The 23,977-nt window shown below is 40.3% G+C and overlaps 1 long non-coding RNA gene and 1 pseudogene across 2 annotated transcripts; one reads left to right on the forward strand and one right to left on the reverse strand.

Annotated features, from left to right (window-relative positions):
* Nucleotides 1-3,799: 3,799 nt before the first annotated feature.
* On the reverse strand, nt 3,800-4,553 carry LOC147629131 (uncharacterized). The gene is made up of 2 exons (XR_015267899.1): nt 4,463-4,553; nt 3,800-4,354 (listed from the first exon to the last, which is right to left on the reverse strand). It is a non-coding gene; the product is annotated as an uncharacterized LOC147629131 (long non-coding RNA).
* A 43-nt stretch (nt 4,554-4,596) lies between these two features.
* Nucleotides 4,597-5,113, forward strand: LOC147629132 (short-chain dehydrogenase TIC 32, chloroplastic pseudogene; annotated as a pseudogene). Its single transcript, XR_015267976.1, has 2 exons — nt 4,597-4,830; nt 4,917-5,113. The product of XR_015267976.1 is annotated as a short-chain dehydrogenase TIC 32, chloroplastic pseudogene (transcript).
* The last annotated feature ends 18,864 nt before the right edge of the window (nt 5,114-23,977 follow it).

Raw genomic sequence — 23,977 nt, forward strand, 5'->3', positions numbered from 1 at the left:
AAAAAAATTCAAAAGTTTCTTTTTTAAATTAAAAAAACTCATTTTAAAAAAAACAAAAAAAACAAAGCTTAATAAGATTTATTAAAAAGCTTATGGAAACCTTTTTAGGGGGGGAACGTTTTTCCGCCGGGGCGGAAAAACGTAGCCCCCCCCCCTCGGGCTGTGCGGCTGCTGCGTAGCCCCCCCCCCTCGGGCTGTGCACATTATTGAGAGAGGAGGTTCTCTCTCTTCCCTCCCCACTCTCCTTTCTCCTTCACTCCATTTCCGTGGAACCTCTCCATGCACCCCCTCCTCCTCTCTAATCAGAGAGGAGGATTAACATTTGATTAAATTTTTAATTAATCTTGTTAATCATAATTAACTACTAATTATGATTAACATTAATAAAAATGTGTTTTTTTAAGAGGTGTTTATACACGCGAGAGGAAAATAGAAGGAAAATTCAGAAGTGAGAGGGTCCCACGCACACGCGAGAGCGTTCAATGCATCAATATGTTGTCCCCTACTGTATTTTAGCAGAAAATCGACAAAAAATTGATCTCATACCCACGAAAAAACCCACAAAAATGTATAAAAAATACATTTTTAACCATAAAAATGCTCAGACAATTTCTAAAAAATTTCCTAAAAACTTTAGAAATTTAGAGAATCCATTCTACCAAAAATATCCACAATAAAATATGTGGTATTTTTATAAAAATTTCCATTAATCCTTATTTTAAACCACAAAAATAGGAAAAAATAGCTCACGAAATTCCCTCGTAACGTCGGTTCCTCCACCACCCATTGAATAGTAGTAACACGCATTCCAATCTTGATATCGATGATCCACGTGTAAATCATCAACAAAATAATATTTTTATTAGTAAATATTAAAATCTACTTCAAAAAAATACCAAAAATTACAATAAGAAAGAAAAATCAATAATAATTAACTAGAGATTACTCTAATACCACTGTTAAAACCCTAAGATATCTCTAGATAATTGTTATGCATAAACATACATAAATCAGGTATAAACTCATCCACCCGACCACCCCCGAGCCCAAGGGATGCACACATGAATTATAATGAAATACATCATACCTTTACCTTTATGTCCCATACCATCAAGAGGTATAACTCCAATCCAATAGCATGTAGCTATAGTGCGAAATGGTAGGTTAGTAGTTATGATCCTCTACACAAGAGAGCATAACATAACCTAGCCTCAAGCTAATATCAAGAGACCATAGCCTTAGCCTCCAAACCCCCAAGCCTCCTTTGAGTGTGCCCCATGCCCCTATTATATAGGAGGGCCCTCAAGTGACTCTTGACTCTCCATTTCCCATGTGTGACCCTGGATGATTGACCCTAACCGTAACCCTTGGATGCTTCTCTCAATATACCCCTACACTCCTTTGCCTCTCTCCCCTTTCTCAATATATGGCCTCCACTCCACTTCACTCCCCTCTCTCTCTCTCTCTCTCTCTCTCTCTCTCTCTCGCCCCTTTGCCTCAACACATGGTTCCTCCCCTCCACCATCACACCCCCTTCTCTCTTTTCCCTACCCCAACACTTGGCCCTCTTCCAAATGTTGTGTGTCCGATCCCCTCCCAAAAAATTATGCATAATAGTAGATAGGATATATATAGATATATATATTACACACACACACACACACACACATATATATATACATACATACACACACATATATGTGTGTGTGCATAAATCTTGGGAGGTTCACTATATATAAACTCTCTATATCACATGCATTAAAAACCCCTTATCTGTAAATTTTTCATGAAATGAACACATTCTTTTTCTATGCAGTCTCTAAATACTCCCTTTAAATGGTATCCCTTTAAATGGTATCCTTTAAAACACATTCTTTTTCTATTCAGTCTCTTAATACCCCCTTTAAATGGTATCCTTTTGTATGTAAAAAATGTGTAGTTGAACCCACGTGCTACGCTTACATATTTATGAGTAACCCCCCCTCCCCGAGGCGTAAATAAAAACACACAGACATACATGTATTTATAATTTATTTTAATTTTAATTGATATTTTAGTGAGAACTACTTTTATTCCCTCTCTCTCTCTCTTTACCCTCTCTCTCTTTATACCCATTCCTCTCTCTCTCTCTCTCAGCCCTTTTCCAAACATTGCGTGTCCAGTTTCCTTCCTAAAACTTATGCATAATAGATAGTATATACATAGATAGATATATTACACAACACACACACACACACACACACACACACACACACACAAATTGTTTTTAATTTCAATTCATATTTTATTGAAAACTACTTTTACTCTCTCTCTCTCTCTCTCTCTCTCTCACACACACACACACACACACACACACTACTATCTCTCTCTCTCAAGTGTTAAGACTCTCTCTCTCTCGTCTCACACACACACATGCACATGTAAACATCCGCAGATGTGTTAATGCAAATGCATACTCTCTCCCCCCACACACATCTTCTAATCACACATAGAAATTCTCTCTCTCTTTCTTACACACACATGCACTCCCTCTCTCTTGTCATACACATAATAGAAACTCTCTCTCTTACACGCATGCATGCAATACACACTCTTCCACACATAGAAACTCTCTCTACACACACTGACACACACACACACACACATGCATGTAACTGCACATATACATATATACTCTCTCTCTCTCTCTCTCTCTCTCTCTCTCTCTCTCTCTCTCTCTCTCTCTCACACACACACACACACACACACACACACAAATAAATTTACACATACACATATACAATTTTAATTAATTTTAATGGTGGAGATGTGTTGTGAGGTGTGCTCACTTGCAAATAAATACATCTTACCTACAATGTCTCTGTTTCTCTCACACATGCACACATGCACATGCTCTCTCTCTCTCTCTCTCTCTCTCTCTCTCTCTCTCTCTCTCTCTCTCACACACACACACACCCATGCATATACATGTACACACCCGCACATGCATTAATGCAAATGCACACTTTTTTCCTCCCCCCCCCACACACTCTCTCACACACAGACTTGTAGGTCTCAGTCTCTATCTCTCTGTTTGTTTGTCTGTCTGTCTATTTGTCTCTTTTTGATCTCTCTCTCTCACACACATGCATACACTCTCTCTCGCTCTCTTCTCACACACTCTCTCCCCCACATAAAAACCGTCTCTCTCTCTTTCTCACACAATTAGAAACTCTCTCTATCTCTCTCTCTCTCTCTCTTACATGCATGCACACACACATACACACACACACACACACATGATACTCTCTCTCTCTCTCTCTCTCTCTCTCTCTCTCTCACATGCACACTCTCTCTTTCACACACACACACACACACATGTAATATGTAAATATATATTATGTTTTATTATATTTAGACACATAAACCTATATATATATAAATACACACACACACACACACACACACACACACACACACATACACACACACACACACACATACACACACACATACATGTATGATTTCATTTAATTACATTTTAATGGGTGGGGATACATGGTGAGGTGTGCTCATTCTTACAATATCTTACATACAATGTCTTTTGTCTTTTCTTTACAATGAGAGAGAGACAGCCCCACGTTGAAGTTTTCATGAATGTCTTTTGTCTTTTCTTTACAATGAGAGAGAGATAGCCACACGTTGAAGTTTTCATGAATGGGTGGGGATACATGGTGAGGTGTGCTCATTCTTACAATATCTTACATACAATGTCTTTTGTCTTTTCTTTACAATGAGAGAGAGATAGCCACACGTTTACAACTACTACAATACAGTTCCATACGGGTTACATATGTGGTACAATTTTTATTTTTTCTCCATAAGTGCGGTGAATTGAATTAGAATAGAACAAAAATTACATCAGTTAAGTTGGAGCATGGAGAGCATCCACGGAGAAACCATAGTACCAGACGGGGGTGAATCCATACGACCAGGATACAATATTTTCGTTTGTTAAAGAGGTTTTTTTAAAAATTAAGGCCATAAAACCTTGTCCTTAAATGTGAGGCACCTGGAGTAAAGCTTGCCCTCAAACAATAGAAATTAGAGTGCATCACTTTCACTGTCGCACACTCCCCAGCAACAAAGGGCACTTCCAACCGCCGTCTGCAATTCCGAATCAAATCACAACCTTCCACTCCTCAATAACAAAGCGCATATTTGTACGTTGATGCACCACTTTGGGCAACCTGATCATGATGTATAACAAGCTCTCCATGACAGCGTTCCAACCGGCCGCAGTGTGTACTAAGGAAACTGCCCACAGCAGGCTGCTGGAGAGCAGCAAGCTGAGGCGCTTTATAACCGCCGCAGTCTGTAATTGCGAATCAAAGCAGTTAGGAGTTTCGCGAGGGATGATGTCATGCATGAGCATAGAGGGATGATGTCATGCATGAGCATAGATTGCCCACCAGCCCCTTACCTTGACTACTAACTAGTCCCGTCGCTCCGTGAACCACCTTGATTAGTCCTGTCGCTGCGGGAATGGTGTCATGCATGACAAACGCCTTGTAAATAAGGCATATAAATGAAAGAGGTGCCCCCCAGTCAGACGATTACCAGTCCCTCTGCAAAGTACCTGCATTTTGCCTGCTATTCGGAATCTCTCAGTCCATCTCCAACGCACCTGCTATTCGGAATCTCTGATCTGGTTACCCAAGCGTACGAGTATTTTTATTGATATGGCAGCCCCGCCGCTCACGAAGGACGCCTCAGCCTTCAGCTGCTTCTCAACCGCAGAGGAGGTTACCGAGGGAATCGACGCCTCCAACAGGACGGCCATTGTCACAGGTTAATATACAAGTGCATGTAATTAGAACATAAGCGATATATCGATTGCTTAAGACATGCTAATCTTTTAGATGGTTATGGCACAGGTGCATCGAGCGGGATTGGGGCAGAGACCGCGCGAGTTCTGGCGCTGCGTGGGGCTCACGTGGTGCTGGCCGTGAGGAATGTTGGCGCGGGAGAGAGGGTGGCGAAGGGCATTGTGCACGAGATCCCACACGCGCGGCTGCACGTACTGCATCTTGAATTGAGCTATTGTTTCCTTCTTGGCAACTCATGCATCTAAGAACCAACATTCAATTGTGAAGCTAAATATAGGGCAGCATTCATAACTTCTATGGAGTGTGTCCAGCTCTGCCATCTTTTGGGGTTGATGTTGGTATTAGACAGGAGTCTGCTACCAACCTTTACACTGAAAGTAAGAGCACATTAAAAATTACTCGGAATCCAATTTTCCATGGACGGATGAAGCACATTGAGGTGCATTATCACTATATTAGGGAACGACTCCATGCTAGAGAGATAGCCTTGACCTAAGCATCAACGCATGCCAATGTGGCACTGGATTTACCAAGACCCTTTCTAGGGAGAAATTTGAAGCTTTGCCACAAGCTCTGAACTTATTACCTCTACCAAGTTAGTCAGAGTGCATTCCAACTATTGCTATCGTCTCTGTTGTTCTGTGAGGTCGTGTGCATATTTGGTCTATGAATTTGTGTAGAGCATCTTCTTTCACATCAAAAAGTTTACAGGATTAGAGAGTTAGGGAAAAATAAAGGTAGTGAGTTTGAAAGAAACAATGAGTGTTAGAGAGACAATGAGTGTTAGAGAGAGAGAGCGAGAGAGGGTTAGAAGGAGAAAAAAAGAGAGCTAGAGAGAATGAGTTAGAGAGATATAGAGAAAGGTAAAAAGAGAGTTAGAGAGAAAGAGTGAGTGCTAGAGAGAGAGTTATACGGTTAGATTAGAGGGCTGGAGAGTTAGAGAGAGAGAGAGAGAGAGAGAGAGAGAGAGAGATAAAGAGAGGGTTATAGAGACAAATAAATACATTTAGAGACATTAAAGATAGTGAATTAGCGAGAGAGTGGGAGTTAGAGAGAAACAAAGAGAGTTAAGAAAGGTAAACAGAGTTAGAGAGAGAAAAAGAGAGAGTGAGTGTGTTAGAGAGAGTTGGCCAGTTCGATGAGTTAAGAGAGTATAAGAGAGAGAGAGAGCTAGAAAGTGTCGGAGAAATGTAGAGAGTGAGTTAAAGAGGGAGAGTGTGTGTTAAAGAGAGAGAGAGAGAGAGAGAGAGAGAGAGAGAGAGAGAGAGAGAGAGAGAGAGAGACATAGTTCGCGAGTTTGAGAGAAATAGAGAGAATCAGGGAGAGTAAGAGAGATTGAGATAATTAAAGAGATATCGAGATAATTAAAGACAGAGAGATTTGGAGAAAGGTAAACTAGTGATGAAACATACCCATATAGAGATATTGTTCCATGATCTATGCACAAAATTGCTCAAAATTTATAGAAAAATCACATCATACTTCATAAAACAAAGAGATTTTCAATAAACCATAATCGTTGTGACAATAGAAAGTAACATAATAATCGCCAATACAAAATCTAAAAATCAGAGAGAGAATCACCAACCAAAAGATCTAGCCAATCTAGGGCTTTTCTCCAATGCCTATCCACACCCAACCTCCACACTGGATGTCGTGGCTATACCGAGTGTTCCCTGTCTAAGGATGACTGGCCCGAATCTCAAAATCTCTCTCTCTCTCTCTCTCTCTCTCTCTCTCTCTCTCTCTCTCTCGCTATCCTACATAGAAATCACCTCAAGGTTCTAGAAGAAGCCAAAAACAACAACCCACGATTGAATTAGTAGATTATCATGCACGAAAACAATAAAGATAGAGATCCCTTCTAAAAACATGATCTTGAATCGAATGAGAGATGATACAGCCTTTTAAAAAAATAAAACACTAGAAAGTGGTGTCGGATTCATTTCGCAAATATCAACCACCCCATGTGGAATCTCTTATAACCCAAAAAGCTTGAAAAACATCCAAATATTATTGAACTAAAACAACAAAATCATCAAATAGTTATATAAATTGATCAATGTGTACATATGTTATAATGACATATATTTAACTTGTACCATCATCAAATCCATCTTGCATTAAATCCATGCATGCCAATTTGTCTATCTCTAAATCCATGCATGCCAATTTGTCTATCTCTAAATCCATCATTTTGATGGCTCCTATATCAATACAAAGTCATATTCCACTACTTGAATAAGATGTAGAGGTATTATGATCATGGTCCTCATGGTCATCAAATTGATTGTTAGTTGCATCCTCCATGGATTGTCCACCATGCTTCAACATCTTGATCTTGAAATAAATGTTTAGATCTAGAAGAGAATTGTATTACATACCACCAATTAGGATCTCTTTGGTCTGGATGAAACACAACCTAAAATAAAGAACCACAAAATATTTACAAGAAAATATATACAATTCCTTCCTTCTATCTATATATACAATTCCTTCCTTCTATCTATAGATTCATCAAGTATAAACCTATTCACAATGTTGTGGTAGAACATATATGTCTCTTGAATCTTGCCATAATTTAGTTGAGTCAATTGCAAAAAATCCGCTTGGATTCTTCTTGACGGCTGCTTGAGTACCTCTATATACCACATTAAACCACTTAACATCAAAGATGAACACTCTCAAAATTCTAAATCCAATATCCAAGATGTCTTGAATTGTTCCACAATATTCAAGTTTCTCTACTATACTATTATTATCTCTTCTACTAGTTTGACTTTCTTGGTCAAAACTTTCCACCATTACACCACAATCTCGGACGCATGGAGAAGAAGCAGGTGTTAACATCAAATCACCTACAATGTTGGTTGATGTGGATGACTACATCCACATCCACATCCACAAAGAGGAAGAGGAGGTTAAAGTTGGTGGCCTATGCTGGCAAGCTTCACCGACAAAGATGGTAGCACACTTGAGTGCCCATGGATGTGGATGACTACATCCACATCCACAAAGAGGAAGAGGAGGCTGAATTCAGTGGCATAGGTTGGCAGGCTTCACCGACAAAGATGGTAGCACACTTGAGTGCGCATGGATGAGATTCTCCATCGGCATATGCTTGTGGATACTTCATTTGATTTGTGGAAATCATCTTCCCACCATCTCCTTGGTCTACCATCAGTTTTATGGTTTTCTACATGATCATATTTTATGAATTAAGATGGCTTGCATTATACCTTTTAGCAACCACTTATTCACACATTTTCATGATGTACTTAGCATTGATAGGAGATAGTACAACAGCAATTAAATAAAATGGAATAGAGATGTTGACAGGTGTGAACACCCCCTAGCATTTTGGCATTAGCTTGGGTGTGAATACCCCCTAACATTACTAGCATTAGCTTAGGCTAATGAGTTGTGGGATTTGGTCATTAAAATATGTCATATCAAGAAGTGGGTTACAAGAGGGATAGTGGGGAGTTAGGATCTTATGGAGGTTATGAGAACCCAATAGTCATATGGGTATACCAAGAGTCACATGGTTAGGTGGCTATATAAAGCCCCTCTTGTATGAAAATTGGAGGGGGAATACACTATGATGTTTATTTGTGTATCTTGTTCTTGATCCATGTCTCTTACTTCATGCTTATGTGTACATGTGTACTCCATGGCTATGTGTGCAGAAGCATGTGTTTTCCATCATGCTAGCAAGCCTATGATGATAAGATCATACATAGAGCTATGCGTAGCTCTATGCTTTCTCATTATTAGAAGCATGCAACATAAGCATAAATATAAAATAAACATTGAACAAAAAAATCATAAATTCATAAAATAAAAGAATTGGGTGTAAGGTTCGATCTTACCTCAAGAGCTAGATAAAGAGTGGGGATAACTTAAAGAGTCTTTACATTAACATAAAACAAACACATAAAAAAGGATTTAGTCTAGTTTTTCACCAAACGTAGAGATGCTTTATTTTAATGACAAGTGGCAAAGACTTTCCAACAATGCAATGGCCAAAATGAAAAGAAAACTAAAATTTTATTGGTTTACGTAATATTACATAGGAAGCTCAAAAGGCATAAAAGTTTTTTTAATATATTGAAAATTATTTTCTTCATGATTGTGTGAAAGCACCATAAGTGGGAAGAAGAACTATTGCATACTTGTTTTCCATTGAGGTATAGGTGAGACCAGCATAAAGTAGACAAAACATAGAGAAAAAAAATAGATGAATTCATATCAAACATGGTTATTGAGAAATCAATGGATATGTAGAGAACAAAGCATAGGGGAACAAATATATGAATGCATAACAAGCATGTTTATTGAGACAAATCAATGAGTGAGTAGAGTAAAAGGAAATGCCACATTTGTTTACATGTATGCATAGCTAATGAGGTGAAGGATTAGGGAACTATGAAATGAAGAGAAGTTGGAGAGGTCACAAAAGTCAATAACTTCCCAATCATGCAAGGTCACACAAGGTTAAAGGAGCTCATTCTTTACTAGAAAAAGATGCATATTCGAGTAGGCCATGAAATCTTCTATATATAAGTTAACAAATATTTGTGTGCTAGTATCTCAAATGGCTCTTCAATTTGAGATTCTAGGTTATAAAAAATAATGTTTGCACTAATCTCTTAAAGGTTCTTCAATTAGAGATTCTATTAAGTTAGATTAACCACATTGATAGCCTAATTAAGGGACACTCCCAACACTTGAATTTTGTTACCATATTATAGTAGTGATGTGTGTGAACACACTTAGGACCGCCGGGGCACTTTTTCCCTCACTAGGAGGTTTTTTCCCCCGTGCATTGTATATACGCCCATTATCTTCTAGGGCTTGTTATCTTTCATTTTTGGCACTCATAATACACTACTGTGTTGTGCTCAAGCTTCCTCATCTTCTTGAAGTTGTGTGTGCATTCCTGCAACCCTAATTCCAACAATTGGTATCAGAGCAGGCTTCCTCCTCCCGGGCAGCATCACCGGCACCTGCCGCTTCATCTCCTCCGATTGCGACGAGGTTTCACGAGCGTCTGCAGGTTAGTATATGCCGTGGGAAAAAAGCCCGTAGGGCTAGTTCGTTTCAGAATTTTGATCTGAAGTCATTTCGCCCTCCGTTTTTGCATTCCAAGTACTGCGCAGGCAAAATCGTCCTACTGTGCAGATTTTCTGTCAAGATTAAAATCTGCAGGACAGGTGCCCATTCGTCTGTTTTGGGCTGTGCTACATAGCACAGGTCGATTTTATACAGGTTTACCTCTTACAGACAGCATTTACATCTAGTAGTACAGTCATTGGCCATGGCTGACAACAATGATGTATTCCGCATGTTGGCTGCTGAGGATAAGTTGGATGGCACCAACTATCCATTGTGGGCATATATGATGCGACATGTATTGGTAGCAAAGGGGTTATGGAACATTGTGCAGGGTATTGATGCACGTCCTATTGTGGCTGGGAATGCTGCAAATATATCAGAAACAGGTACTGTTGATGATGGTGCAGGCACAAGTGCTGTAGCAGCTGTTCGAGAACCACCACTTTCAGCAGAGCAGATTCGTTGGGATGGTAGAGATGCGCAGGCTCATGCCTTGATTGCGCTGTCTGTCAAACGTACCATTATCCCACATATTCGCTCCTGCAGGACTTCTAAGGATGCTTGGGATGTACTTGCTACATTGTATCAGGCAAGAAATGAGGCTCGTGTTGCTTATCTCCGAAAACAGTTGGAGAGTGAGCATATGAACGAAGGTGATTCTATGGATAGCTTTTTGACAAAGATCAAGGATTTCAAAGAGCAGCTCATTTCTGCAGATGAAATCCTGTCAGACAGTTCACTTGTGCAGACTGTTTTGAATGGTCTACCAGATTCTTATCAGGGTTTTGCTTCCACTCTTCGCTTGATGATGAAAGGCAATCCCAATGCCTTATCATTTGAGGAGTTAGTTTCTGTTTTGCTGCAAGAAGACCAGTCAAGGCAAAACAGGAATATTATGCGTGTCGCAGATCAAGCTTTCGTTGCTAGTCAGAGAAGCGGGAAAGGTAAAGCTGGCTTTTCTTCTAGTAAGCAGAAATCTGCAAATGCTGCGCAACCAAAGAAGGAAGACAAAGATGAGAAGAAGGGTGACAAACAGAAGACATTTTGCAAGTACTGTAAGGGAAATGATCATGTCATCAAAGCGTGTCCTAAGCTGGCTGCGAAAGAGGCTAAGAAGAAAGAGGCTGGTATGGCTGTTGCAGATGCCTCTCCTTCTAACAATGAATCTGCTAATGTTGTTCAAGATACAGAATGGGCATTCAATGCGCAGTGCAGTTATGACCCATCTTTGCATGACACATGTATGTCTGCAGTAGATTCAGATGTATGGTACTTTGACAGTGGTGCCACTAAGCATATCACCTCGCAGCGCAGTTTATTCACTTTCCTTGAGTCTGCTCCCACAGGGAATACTGTCACTTGTGCCAATAACTCCTCTTATCCCGTTAAAGGAGTTGGACAGATTGTGCTGAATGTTGCAAATTGCAACACCTTTACACTTTTTGATGCATTGTATGTGCCAGGGATCAAAAAGAATCTGCTGTCAGTATCCGCATTTGCCAAAACAGGTTTGGTTGTAAAATTTGTGGATGACAGATGTACTGTTCATGATCTCTCTTGTGGTGACATCATTGTAGCATCTGGTTCACTATGTCGAGGGTTGTATAAGCTCAATATGGATGGCAAATGTGTAGAGGATTCAGCATGTGCTATTATGGATACGCAGGCTATTTCAAATGCAAAACTGTGGCATGCACGTTTTGGTCATCTGAATTTTGCAAGTTTGCTGCGCCTGCAGAAATCTGAAATGGTGTCTTCTTTGCCTAAGCTTGAGGCACCTGTCAAGCATGTTTGTGAGGGCTGCATATTGGGTAAAATGCAGCGTGCTTCCTTTCCCAAAGATGGATCAGTGAGAGCTGAACGCAGATTGCAGCTTGTTCACAGTGATGTTTGTGGTCCCATGCAAACTCCATCATTTGGAAACTACCTTTACTTCGTGACTTTCATTGATGATTTTACCAGGCATGCATGGGTATATCCTTTGAAGGCAAAGTCCGAAGTGTTTTTGTGCTTCAAACAGTTTTTGGTTATGGCTGAAAATGTGTCAGAAAGTAAGATGGGCACCCTCCGTTCAGATCGAGGGGGGGAGTATATGTCTTCAGAATTTAATGCATTTCTGGCTGAGCGTGGGATAAAACACCAATGTACAGTGCCGTATACACCACAGCAAAATGGTGTGGCTGAGAGAAAAAACAGGTCTCTCATGGAAATGGCAAGATGTATGGTTAAGAGTCAAAGTCTACCACATGGTTTTTGGCTTGAGGCTGTCATGTGTGCCACTTATGTACTAAACAGGTGTCCCACCAAAGCATTACAGGTTGTCACTCCATATGAGGCTTGGCATAGCCGCAAGCCATCTGTTGGCCATTTACGTGTTTTTGGTTGCCTGGCATATGCATTAGTGCCTGTGCAACATCGCAGAAAATTGGATGACAAAGCTGTCAAATGTATTTTTGTTGGATATAGTGCTGAGAGCAAAGGCTATCGTTTGTATCATCCACAGACAAAGCGCATTTTGGTTAGCCGTGATGTTGTATTTGTGGAAGATGCAGTTCAGCCCTTGGTTTCATGTACTAAGGAGACAGATATCAGCTCACGTGATGTCTATGATACATTGTTGCCTCTTTTCAGTGATGCACAGTCAAGTGCAATATCTCATGAGGCAGTTTTTCAGCCTATGCAGGTTTTAAATGATGGCACAGATCAGCCTATATCTGATGCAGATGTGCATGATGCACTTGAGGATGAGAGACAAGAGATTGAGGGCTCTAGGAATATGCCTAGATGGCTGGTGCAGACTTTGCATGACAGCAAGTTGGATGCCCCTTTGTCTAGTCGCACTCGTTCTGGCTCTCATGGTGCCTCTTATGCGTCAGATTGTTATGCATTGGCTGTTTCTAGTATGTGCGATGAAAGTGAGCCTGTTTCATTTGATGAGGCACAAAGTTCAAAAAATTGGATGGCTGCTATGCAAGCAGAATACGATGCTATTATGAAGAATAGTACATGGTCTTTATGTGACTTGCCCCCTGGCAAGAAGGCCATTGGCACTAAGTGGGTATACAAATTGAAGCGTAAGCCTGATGGCACAGTGGATCGCCATAAGGCTAGGCTTGTTGCAAAAGGTTATGCTCAAGAGAAGGGCATTGATTTTGATGAGACTTTTGCTCCCACATGTCGTATAACCACTGTTCGTAGCATCTGTGCATTAGCAGCTCATAATGGTTGGAATGTATATCAGCTGGACATAAAGACTGCGTTCTTAAATGGAGATTTGCATGAGGAGGTGTATGTATCGCAGCCTCGTGGTTTTGTTCAAAGAGGGCAGGAAAACAAAGTGTGCAGGTTAAAAAAGGCTTTATATGGTTTAAAGCAAGCTCCACGAGCTTGGTATGAAAAAATACATGCATATTTGACTGCACATGGGTTTCAGAATAGTCCAACAGAAAGCACTTTGTATGTTAAACGTGTGGATGGTGTACATCTAATCATTGCTCTCTATGTCGATGACATGCTGCTCACAGGACCAAATGAGAGTCATATTGCTGATTTTAAGGCTGATTTGAATGCCTCTTTTGAGATGTCAGATTTGGGGCATTTGCATCATTATTTGGGGATACAATTTAAGCAGTGTGATGGAGGTATTGCTTTGTGTCAGACAAAGTATATTGAAACATTGTTGCGGAGATTTGGCCTTGAAGACTGCAAGCCTATTGCTACTCCAATGGAGACAGGTTTGAAGTTGAGTCTTCATGATGCTGGAGATCACTTTGATGTCACACTCTATCAGACAGCTGTTGGTTGCCTCATTTATGTATGCATTACGAGGCCAGACATTCAGTTTGCAGTCTCACAGGTGAGCAGATTTATGCATAGCCCAGGCATTAAGCATTGGCAGGCAGTGAAGCGTATCTTTCGCTATTTGAGTGGTACTCGGCATCTTGGGTTGTTCTATCCCAAGGGGGGATCATTGCCGCCAGATTTACATGTTTTTTCAGATTCTGACTGGGCTGGTTGTTATGACACACGCGTGTCCACGAGTGGTTTTTGCTTCATGCTTGGAAGCTCATGCATATCATGGTTGAGCAAGAAGCAGCCTACTGTGGCCACTTCTAGTTGTGAAGCTGAGTACAGGGCAGCTTTCACAGCTACGGTTGAGTGTGTGTGGCTCAGACGCCTTATGGCTGATTTGGGTGTTGGGCAGCCATCTGCCACCACCATCTTCACTGACAGTCAGAGCGCATTGGCAGTTGCGCGGAACCCAGTGTTCCATGCTCGTACGAAGCACATTGAGGTGCACTACCATTATGTCAGGGAGAGACTCTCTGCAGGAGAGATCAATTTGGCTTATGTGCCAACACAGGATAACCTTGCAGACCTTTTCACAAAGGCTCTGCCTCGTGAGAAGTTCGAAGCTTTTCGCAAAGCTTTGGGCTTACTCCCTTTTGTGGATTCGTCCACATAGCTAGACACTTCCCTATACATGAGTGCTAGCTCTTGTTCACCGCATCACTCCAGGGGGGATTTGTTACCATATTATAGTAGTGATGTGTGTGAACACACTTAGGACCGCCGGGGCACTTTTTCCCTCACTAGGAGGTTTTTTCCCCCGTGCATTGTATATACGCCCATTATCTTCTAGGGCTTGTTATCTTTCATTTTTGGCACTCATAATACACTACTGTGTTGTGCTCAAGCTTCCTCATCTTCTTGAAGTTGTGTGTGCATTCCTGCAACCCTAATTCCAACAAATTTCACATCAAACAAGGCATGAAGTTTTGCTATGTACACTAGCCTTGAGTGCACGTTAATTTTTTAGCAAAACAAAAAGATAAACATGTGGATTCAATCATCAGTGGTTAACTCAAAAAGGTCTCTTACTAGTGTGAATGGCTGATGGGCACCTAAATCTCTTAAAGAGGACTCTCTCTCTCTCTCTCAGTCTCTCTCTCTCTTCAACGAGCCTACTTTAGCTTGTCACACAAAACTTGCATATAAAGCACTTATTTTTGTCATTTTTGTAATCTTGCTTTGCATAGACATTTTACCTCTCTTTTTCCATCTCTTGTACATCAACACCTCTTTTAATTTGAAGGAAGAAAATAATGAAGGTAAAGGGACTCTTTGTCTCAACCAAGTAACAAAAGTACCTCAAGCGAGAAAAAACCATTTATAAGTTTTAGCTTGAGGAAAATGTAAAGGCTTCAATGAAGAGACAAATACAGCTCTTGCAATATTTTGTTTTATGGGCATCTACCATGGTGCTGGAGTCCACCTTACTAGATTTACTTGGTACTAAGAATGAGCTGTGTCATGGTTCATGTGGCACAGGCAATGAATACAAAATTATATTGGTGTCTAGCCTCAACATTGGACACTTTGTACTTATGTGATTATGGTGAAAAATTACACACCATTCCATATCTCTTCATGGGACTAGGTGTGGGTGTCCTACTTGTGGTGCTGGCTAGGACTGGCCTTAAGATTTCCCTTGGGTTGGGCTTGTCACTGCTGGCCTTACGATTTCCCTTGGGTTGGCCTTGTCACTACTAGCCTAAACATGGTTCAACAAATTTCCTATCAACTCATTCATGCTCATATCCTTAACAAGGACTCTAGTTGGTGTTGGTTTGGAACCCTTAGCTAATGATGCATCCCCTCAATACAAGAGATTATCCCAGTGATGTTTATTACTAATAATTTTAAGGAGACAATATTTTTAAGGCATTTGATGTTACAGAAGTGTCAGTAGATAGTTTTTACATCAGTACACTATAAGATATCTACCCAATACTAACATTTTCTATAGGTTTTTTCAAGGAGATAACTTTTTTCAAGTATGTGCTCTTACGGGCATCAATATTATCGTTGGTAATTACATCAATATTTGCTTTGATATGTGGGTCAATATTTGTATTAGAATTTACTTATTGCATTTTATCAAAAATATTAGTGAATACATTGATTTCAGATCCTTTATAAGGTCCATAGCTCCAAAGAGGTCAATATCTACTGTGATTTTGTATCTCCTATACCTTCAAACACATGATTAAAAGGGAATTTATCTCACCATCCATAAAAGGATCTGAGCATGTACTATTGATAAATTCACTAGATGATGATAAGCCCTGTTCTATCAATTGTTTCTCAATGACATCATCGTCCACAACATTTACATTATGATAATATCTTTGATTACCCTCCTAAGCATTGGGGAAATTATCACCTTCTTCCATTTCTTCCTCAATATCTTTGTCTTCAAATATGTGTGCTTTGAGGTGCAACTTGTATTACATATCACCCTCCTAAGCATTGGGGAAATTATCACCTTCTTCCATTTCTTCCTCAATATCTTTCAATATCTTTGTCTTCAAATATGTGTGCTTTGAGGTGCAACTTGTATTACATATCACCATTTCAATTTCAATGAAGTTGGTTGGTTGGAACATTACCTGTTCCATATTATAATATCTACTGTGTTTTTTCCATTCTATGATAACAAAAAGATAATATATAAAAGAAAAATAATAATTATTTTCTTAAAAATATTGTCTGTTCATAATGTTTGCTCACAATGTTATGGTAGTACAAATGTATCATGACTAAACTTTATTAAGTTGGTAGCAAAGAATCTACTTTTATCTCTTCTGGTTGTTGCATTAGGACAATTGTAGACCACTTTAAATCATTGAACGCCAAGAATATATCTGTTAAATTACATAAAATTTACATTTATGGTACCATTGAATGTCAAGAGGAGAAGGAGGAGGGCTGAGTGGCGGCTCGGTGGCAAGCTCACAAAGAGCTCTTGCGTCTTAAATTGAATCCCAACACACACACACACAAAAAAAAGGGCTCTCTTTATCAAATCAGATTAAAGTCAAGCACATATAAGCGAATGAAAATCACACAAACATTAGAATCCAGTAAGTACTGAATACTTCAGCGCATTATATTTCATTGTTTTGCGACCACATATTCCACTTTGGTCTTGAGAAAAATTCTCATGTTAGGGACCACATTTCCCTAGTTTTGTCCACAATCCCTTGTGCTTGGTTAAGTTCAAGCCCTTTCCTCTCATTGAGCTCCTATATCCCCAGAGAGAAGCCAGCGTGGCTGAGTCCCTCAAGTCATCCCATTTCTTGATGCCTTTAGCAATTAGGCTTGCCTGCCCTCCACCTTGATAGATCATACCCGGTTGTGCCACAGAGGTTCATTAGGTGAGGCAGTGTCTCCCCCACGACCTCATTAGTCCCAGCTTCCACTTCAGCTCATCAATCCCTTCACACCATTTTCTAACATAAACATATACAAAAGTTGTGGGTAACATAAACATATACAAATACCACATAAACATGAGGCTAAACCAAAATGGCAAGGAGAAAAAGGCTCTAACATAAACATATACAAATACCACATAAACATATATAACATGAGGCTGAACCAAAATGGCAAGGAGAAAAAGGCTCTAACATAAACATATACAAATACCACATAAACATATATAACATGAGGATGAACCAAAATGGCAAGGAGAACGAGGCTCTAGAGCAAGGAGGACGAGGATCTAATCATGATCATCCTCACTATCCCTATCACGATCTTTCTCCTGTCAATGCACTCTCATCCCCTCCTCTAGTCTCCCAAGCCCTACTAGTAGTCTACTGAGCTACCTCCTCTGTGTTCTCCTCACCGTGCAATTCCTACGTTTTACACAAATTAGTCAATGTTGAATAATGTAATTAGAACTAAAATGCTGCTTAATTGAAATTACTTAACAAAAGGAGCCAATGGAGGTAGCTAGGTCTTCAGATGCCTATAGCCCAAGTACATGGCCGTCTCTCTCTATCTCCTTAGGCTCTGATTTTATATTCACGTGATCACAAAATTTTTTTTGTTAATAACATGTGTTAACATGTTATTAACATGTTCACATGTTAACATGTTCTCAAAAAAGCCGGTGGCAAGCGACCTGGTAATCGAATAAAATCCCGCCGGGCTTTTGCTATACCCGGCGGTCCCGTCGGGATAAAGCAAAACCCGGCGGGTCCCGGCGGGATCGTCATCTAGCCCGGCGGGGTACAATTTCCTATATATATGGGCCCGGGGGGCCCTTTGGGAGTTCATTGCTGACAGCATACACAGGTAATGAAACTTGTGTGTGTGTGTATGTGGGTGTGTTCGTGCAGGCACTGTTGCAATGCGCGGCAGGATGTGGGTGGTCTGCCACACGAGGGATGTGTGTGTGGGTGTGTTCGTGCGGACAGCCGCCCATTGTCGCAATGCGCGGCAGGATGTGGGTGGCCCGCCACATGACTGGTGTGTGTGTAAGGCCATTCTTCGGAATGGTGCTTACCCTGGGGCACTTAGTCGGTAACGCGGCTAGTCTGTGTCCTATGGTAAGTATGGCATGCCGTAGCGGTACTAGTCGGTAACGCGGCAAGCATAGTATCGTTATGGCGATGTCACCTTCCCTTCCCTTCCCTTTGTCAAATGCGGACATATGGTCGGTAACGCGGCCAGTGTATGTTCGTATCCTATTCGTATTCCCATAGAATCGGGCGGCATTTTGTCGTTAACGCGGCAAGTTGGTGTCGTCCGCTAGTGCATAAATTGTTTTTTGCATATTGCGGCATTTGATCGTTAATGCGGTCAAAAAAGTGTCGTAAATTTGCTTGCATATTACGGCATATGATCGTTAACGCGGTCGAATAAATGTCGTAAATTTGTTTGATTTGACTTGTATTGTTTTTATTGTGTTTGATCCATGCGATACTTGGTTGCTGACGCGGCATGAGTATTTCATGGATCAAAATTTACATCATATTGTCTAAACGTTTTATTTTATAATATCGTGATTCGTAACTCGAAAAATATGAATATCTCTCTATTCTTACCCCCCTCTCTCTCTCTCATGATACATTTCACAACTCTTTCCTTATCTCTCTCATGATTCACTTCACAACACGATAGATGTGTAGATAATGATTTTTTTTATTTCTCTTAAAATATACATAATTCCTAATAATTTCTTTTTTCTCTCTCTATTTACTTAAAAATTAAAACAATACATTATTTTTCTCTTTAGCAACTCACAAAAACATTAAAAATGTCATCTAATGTTTCTTCTCTCTATTTGTCACAACTCTCTCTTCCTCTCCTCTCTCTCTCTCTCTCTCTCATGATACACTTCACAATTCTCTCTCTCTCTCTCTCGCAATGATACACTTCACAACTCTCTCTCTCTCTCTCTCATGATACACTTCACATCTCTCTCTCTATCACGATACGTGTGTAGATGAGGAGTGCTTTAGGATTACAAAACATTATTTTTCTCTCTTTAGGAACTCACAAAACTATAAAAAATGTCATTTAATTTTTCCTCTCTCTATGTGTCACACCTCTCTCTCTTCCTCCCCCCCTCTCTCTCTCTCTCATTCGATAATGTATACACTTCATAAGTAATAATGCACTTGTTACGGTTGTCTCACGTTCGATAATGTATTGCATGATGTTGAGTTCAGTAATATTGTTTGATATATTCTGTTTTTGTTTGATCATTGATAAGTAATGATACACTTGTTGCTGTTCTCTCACATTTGATGATGTATTGGATGATGTTGAGTTCATTAAAATTATTTGATATTCCGTTTTTGTTTGAACATTGATAAGTAATGATATACTTGTTGCTGTTCTCTCACGTTTGCTTGATGTTGATTTCAGTAATGTTTGATATTCTGTTTTTTTTGTGTTTAGTGATATTTGCTAGATTTACGAAGACGATCAACATGCTTTTCCCCGAAGAGCGTAAAATCGTTCTGCGAGCAATTCGCATTGAAGCAGTCATCACAGTGTCACAATGTGCTGATGATGTCGTCAAAAAGATCAATGAGTCTGAGATACTCATGCGAGATCTAATAGACCAAATATGGAAAAATGCACAGCATCGGCTTCGAAGCGGAGGCAACGCTGAGTTGCTTGATAGACAGAAGATAGCAGATTTCAACCATCAACACATAACACGAACCATTTTGGGGAGCATGCGTGTAGCATGCAGTGATCTTAGAGATGCTGCCCTGCCTGAAGCCAATATGCAACGTCTACAGTTATGGGACGTTGTATGAAGCGAGCAAAGAGCCAAGAGCAAGCGCATGAAGGCGTTGGATGCAGAGTCCCTCCCCAAAAGAGTGCGCATTGCCCAGGACGTCGCTGCAACATCCAGCCAGGCAGATGCAAGTGGTACATGTGTCATTAATCCTACCATCTATAATTCTATGTGCACACATCTCATTGGCATCCCGCACGAGGCTCTGTTCGAAGGGCGAACAATAGGCTCCGGTGTTTTTGGCACAGTAAAAGAGTATACAATGAAAGGTATATCATTTTTACCGGAGCACATTACTTTTTACGAAAAGCACTACAAAGGAGAAGGCAACGCCAAGTTCGAGAGCTTCCAGGCGGCAGAGCAAGGTATGCAAGTGCTACATCCATCGATTTTCCGGTGCATTGCCTTTACAAAAGAGGCTCCTTGGATCACTATTTTCCCGTACTATAATGGCGGCGCTCTTGGTGATACTCTTCTGAAGGTTCCCTTCAGATTCAGTGAGTTCACCAGAGCAATTTTCCGTTTGGATCGAGGATGGAGACAACCCCCACCTGATAATATTCCTTTAAGTCATCTAGAACTTTCTAAAATAAAACAAATAGTAATAAGCATGCCACATATTATGCATGCCCTGGTGGAAGGCCTAGCGGCAGCACATATGGCAGGAATTGTACATACCGACCTACATCCATTCAATGTAGTGTTGGATTTTACAAAAGAGCTAAAGCCACGCATAGGTATTATCGATTGGGGGTTACTGCTGAGAGCGCCCAAAAAACGGGTGTCTCTCAATTTTGTATTTGAACTCGGGGGGGTCACTCGTATAAATATGTAAGTATCATGTGGGTTCAACAGAAGGACATTTTAAATATTTAAAACTTACAGAAATATATTTACAGAGGGGATTTATTTATTGTATTTTTAAAAAAATTTACAGATTTGAATAGGAAAGGATACATTATATTCACTAAAAAATTCGCAGATAAGGGACTTTTTAAATAGGCCTTGAACGCACGTGATATAGAGGATTTACATATAGTGACCCCCCCGAGTATTTGAAGCAGACAAGAACCCTGAGAAGGTGGCACAGGCAGTCTCCTACGCAGACAGAGAGCGAAATAAACGGCCGTGGATAGCCCCAGAGCTTTATGATCCATTTTTGGCAGATGCATACACTCCTGCATCTGATGTTTTTGCCTTGGGATATTTATTACAAACTTTGTATGACTTTTGGCAGATAGTGCAAGAGTTGTGGATGGATAATAGTTCCCATGACAAAGTTACCATGGATACTATTATTCATAGAGTCAAAAATTGGATGTTTTTGCCTAATCACGATGAGCGAAAATCAATTTTGCAAGTAGTTGAATTTTTTAGATCTCTAAATACTGACCCAACGAGAGGACAACGTCCTCTTGTAGAGCTATCGGTGTCATTCACCCCAACTTTGTAATGATACAGTATCAAGAGATTAAGTTTCAGGAATGGCATTTTGTTTCTCTCTTCAAAATTTGATGTGTCCAATGTTTGAAATATTATCTCATTGAGTCTTTGCAATATCTCTCTCCTCTTGTGGTGTTTAAGTTTATGTTTTCTCTTCAAAATTTGATGTGCGCGCATTGTTTGAAGTATTTTTGGAGTCAAGTGGATATTTCTCATCGAGTCTTTGCAATACATATCTCCTCTCATGGTGTTTAACTTTAAGATTTTGAGAGTAATGGTCAATTTATCTTATGTTGATTTTTACAGTTCATTAAAATCCTAAAGTCATTTACGTTAATGCAGATATGGCAGAGGCACAAGCGAACGAGCATCAGGAGTTAGCCAAGAAGGCATATGAGCGAATGAAGGCCCTTGCACATGGCCTGACAGCCCGCAAAGCTACAAGAACAGCATGCAGGTTATCGAAATGGACAAATCCAACTTATGCCCAATGGAAAGACATAAACAAACGCGTAACCACAGAGATGATAAAGGAAATATGGCCATGTCCAGATGGCGAGATTAAGAAGGGAAGATGGAAGATTTCACGTTGCACTCACAATGATATCAAAACTAATGCCGAGCGCATTTTCTTGGAGGTCTACGGTCGTCCTCTCCATAACGCCGACGCTCCACTCTATTTTGCTAAGATGCTATATGCTCAATTTATCCTAGAAACTCCAGTGAACTTTGCCTCCAGAGAGGCCACTGTCAACACCCACGACATACGTGAAGAGATAGTGACATTCACAAGGGAAGAACTTGCTCTCATGGTGGAGGGCGCTGGATTGGAGTTAAACAAGGTCAAAGAAAGCTTAGGGGCACAGCTAGCAGAGAAGGAGAAAGAAGCTGACCGATTAACTCAAGCGTCAACTCCTCCCCCGGCCAATAGAGGGATTCAAGAGCAGCTAACAAAGATCAGCCAAGATGTGCAGAGCATCTCTTCACGTGTATTGCTCCTGTGCGCCAAGGAAACCACATCTCTCATTTTTTGATACATCCTGATCTTGTGGGAGTTTCTGCTGAGGCTACTAGTTCCTCCATCCCCCAATGTCCTGTATGTTACAAAGTATTCGATGGGTGGAGCGGCCAGTATATACTACCATGTGGACACTACTACCACTTAATATGTTTAGTGAGGCAAATGCAAAATACTTCCACATGTGCATTGTGCAATGTCCCAATAAATCAAGGTATTTATACAGTGTTCGGCGTGGCTAGCGAATATAAACCACCAGGACCTTTAGATGCAACTCCTAGTGCAATTCGTAATTTATTTCAAGATGAGAGCTAAGAAAAACAAATCCTACTTTTGTATTGATAATTTCTCCAAATATGATCATTTGTACAAGTACTTTTTATTAAATTAATGAAGTGACTTCTTCCTCTATGTCAGTATCTTGCTCCAAAATTCTTTCACCGTTTACTCTCTCGTCTGCTAAATTAAGCTCATCTAAGTCAATGTCTAAATTGTCTTCTATCTCAAGGGTGGTGCACAACATGCGTCCAACATCAAAGTTCTCGTCTACTACATCATCACAATCGTACATTCATCTGGGCATATCTTCTTCATACTCTTCGCTTTCAAGTGTCTCGCAAGATCTTTTCATTGCAGTACATGTAAACAAGTTTATCTGCTCGATCTGCAAGAAGTCGATTGCGAATAGTACTGTGAATATATTTGTACATGCTCCAGTTTCTTTCTGAGCCTGAGTTTGAAGAGCACTGACTTAGAACCTTCATCGCAAGGTTGCACAATAAAGCATAATGCTCACCACCATTCATCATCCACCACTTCCATGCAGGTTGCTCTTAAGCCATTTGTTGAACAAGGGAGTTGGAAAATAAACCCTCTTTCAATCGAAATGAGGTCATCTCCTTTATGCACTATACACGATCATCATCATTATTATACAAAGTGTTTACCACTTTATAAAAATCTTGCACCACCTCAACGTTGGACATCAAATCTATATTCCAATATTCAGGATCTAACATGTAAGCAGCACTGTGTAGTGGTGAATGCGCTCCAATCCATCTAGCATGAAAGTACTTCAACATAACTTTTCTTTGTCTACTGGAGAATGGTACACGCCATTGCTTTTCCACCACCCACTGAATGCTCTAATTTCTCAGGACACTCCAAACTCCGCTGGACAGTCCACCATTGCATCCATGCTTTTTTGAGATTAGGCGCTCTTTGATCAAGACTTCGTACAGCATACATAACAGGCATCATTACATGGTATGCATCCATCACACTGTTCCACCAACTTCTTCTCGTAAGCGCTCCCTTCAAGACTTTGATTTTCTCTTTCACTTTTTCAAGTTGAGTGTTCTCCCAGTCATGAAATGCCATGCATGTAAATGTTTCGCAAATTGCATCTTTATTTCTAAGAAGAGA

This window comes from Cibotium barometz, chromosome 18, assembly GCF_041138505.1.
Source record: "Cibotium barometz isolate CiBa-2024 chromosome 18, ASM4113850v1, whole genome shotgun sequence".
NCBI lineage: Eukaryota > Viridiplantae > Streptophyta > Polypodiopsida > Cyatheales > Cibotiaceae > Cibotium > Cibotium barometz.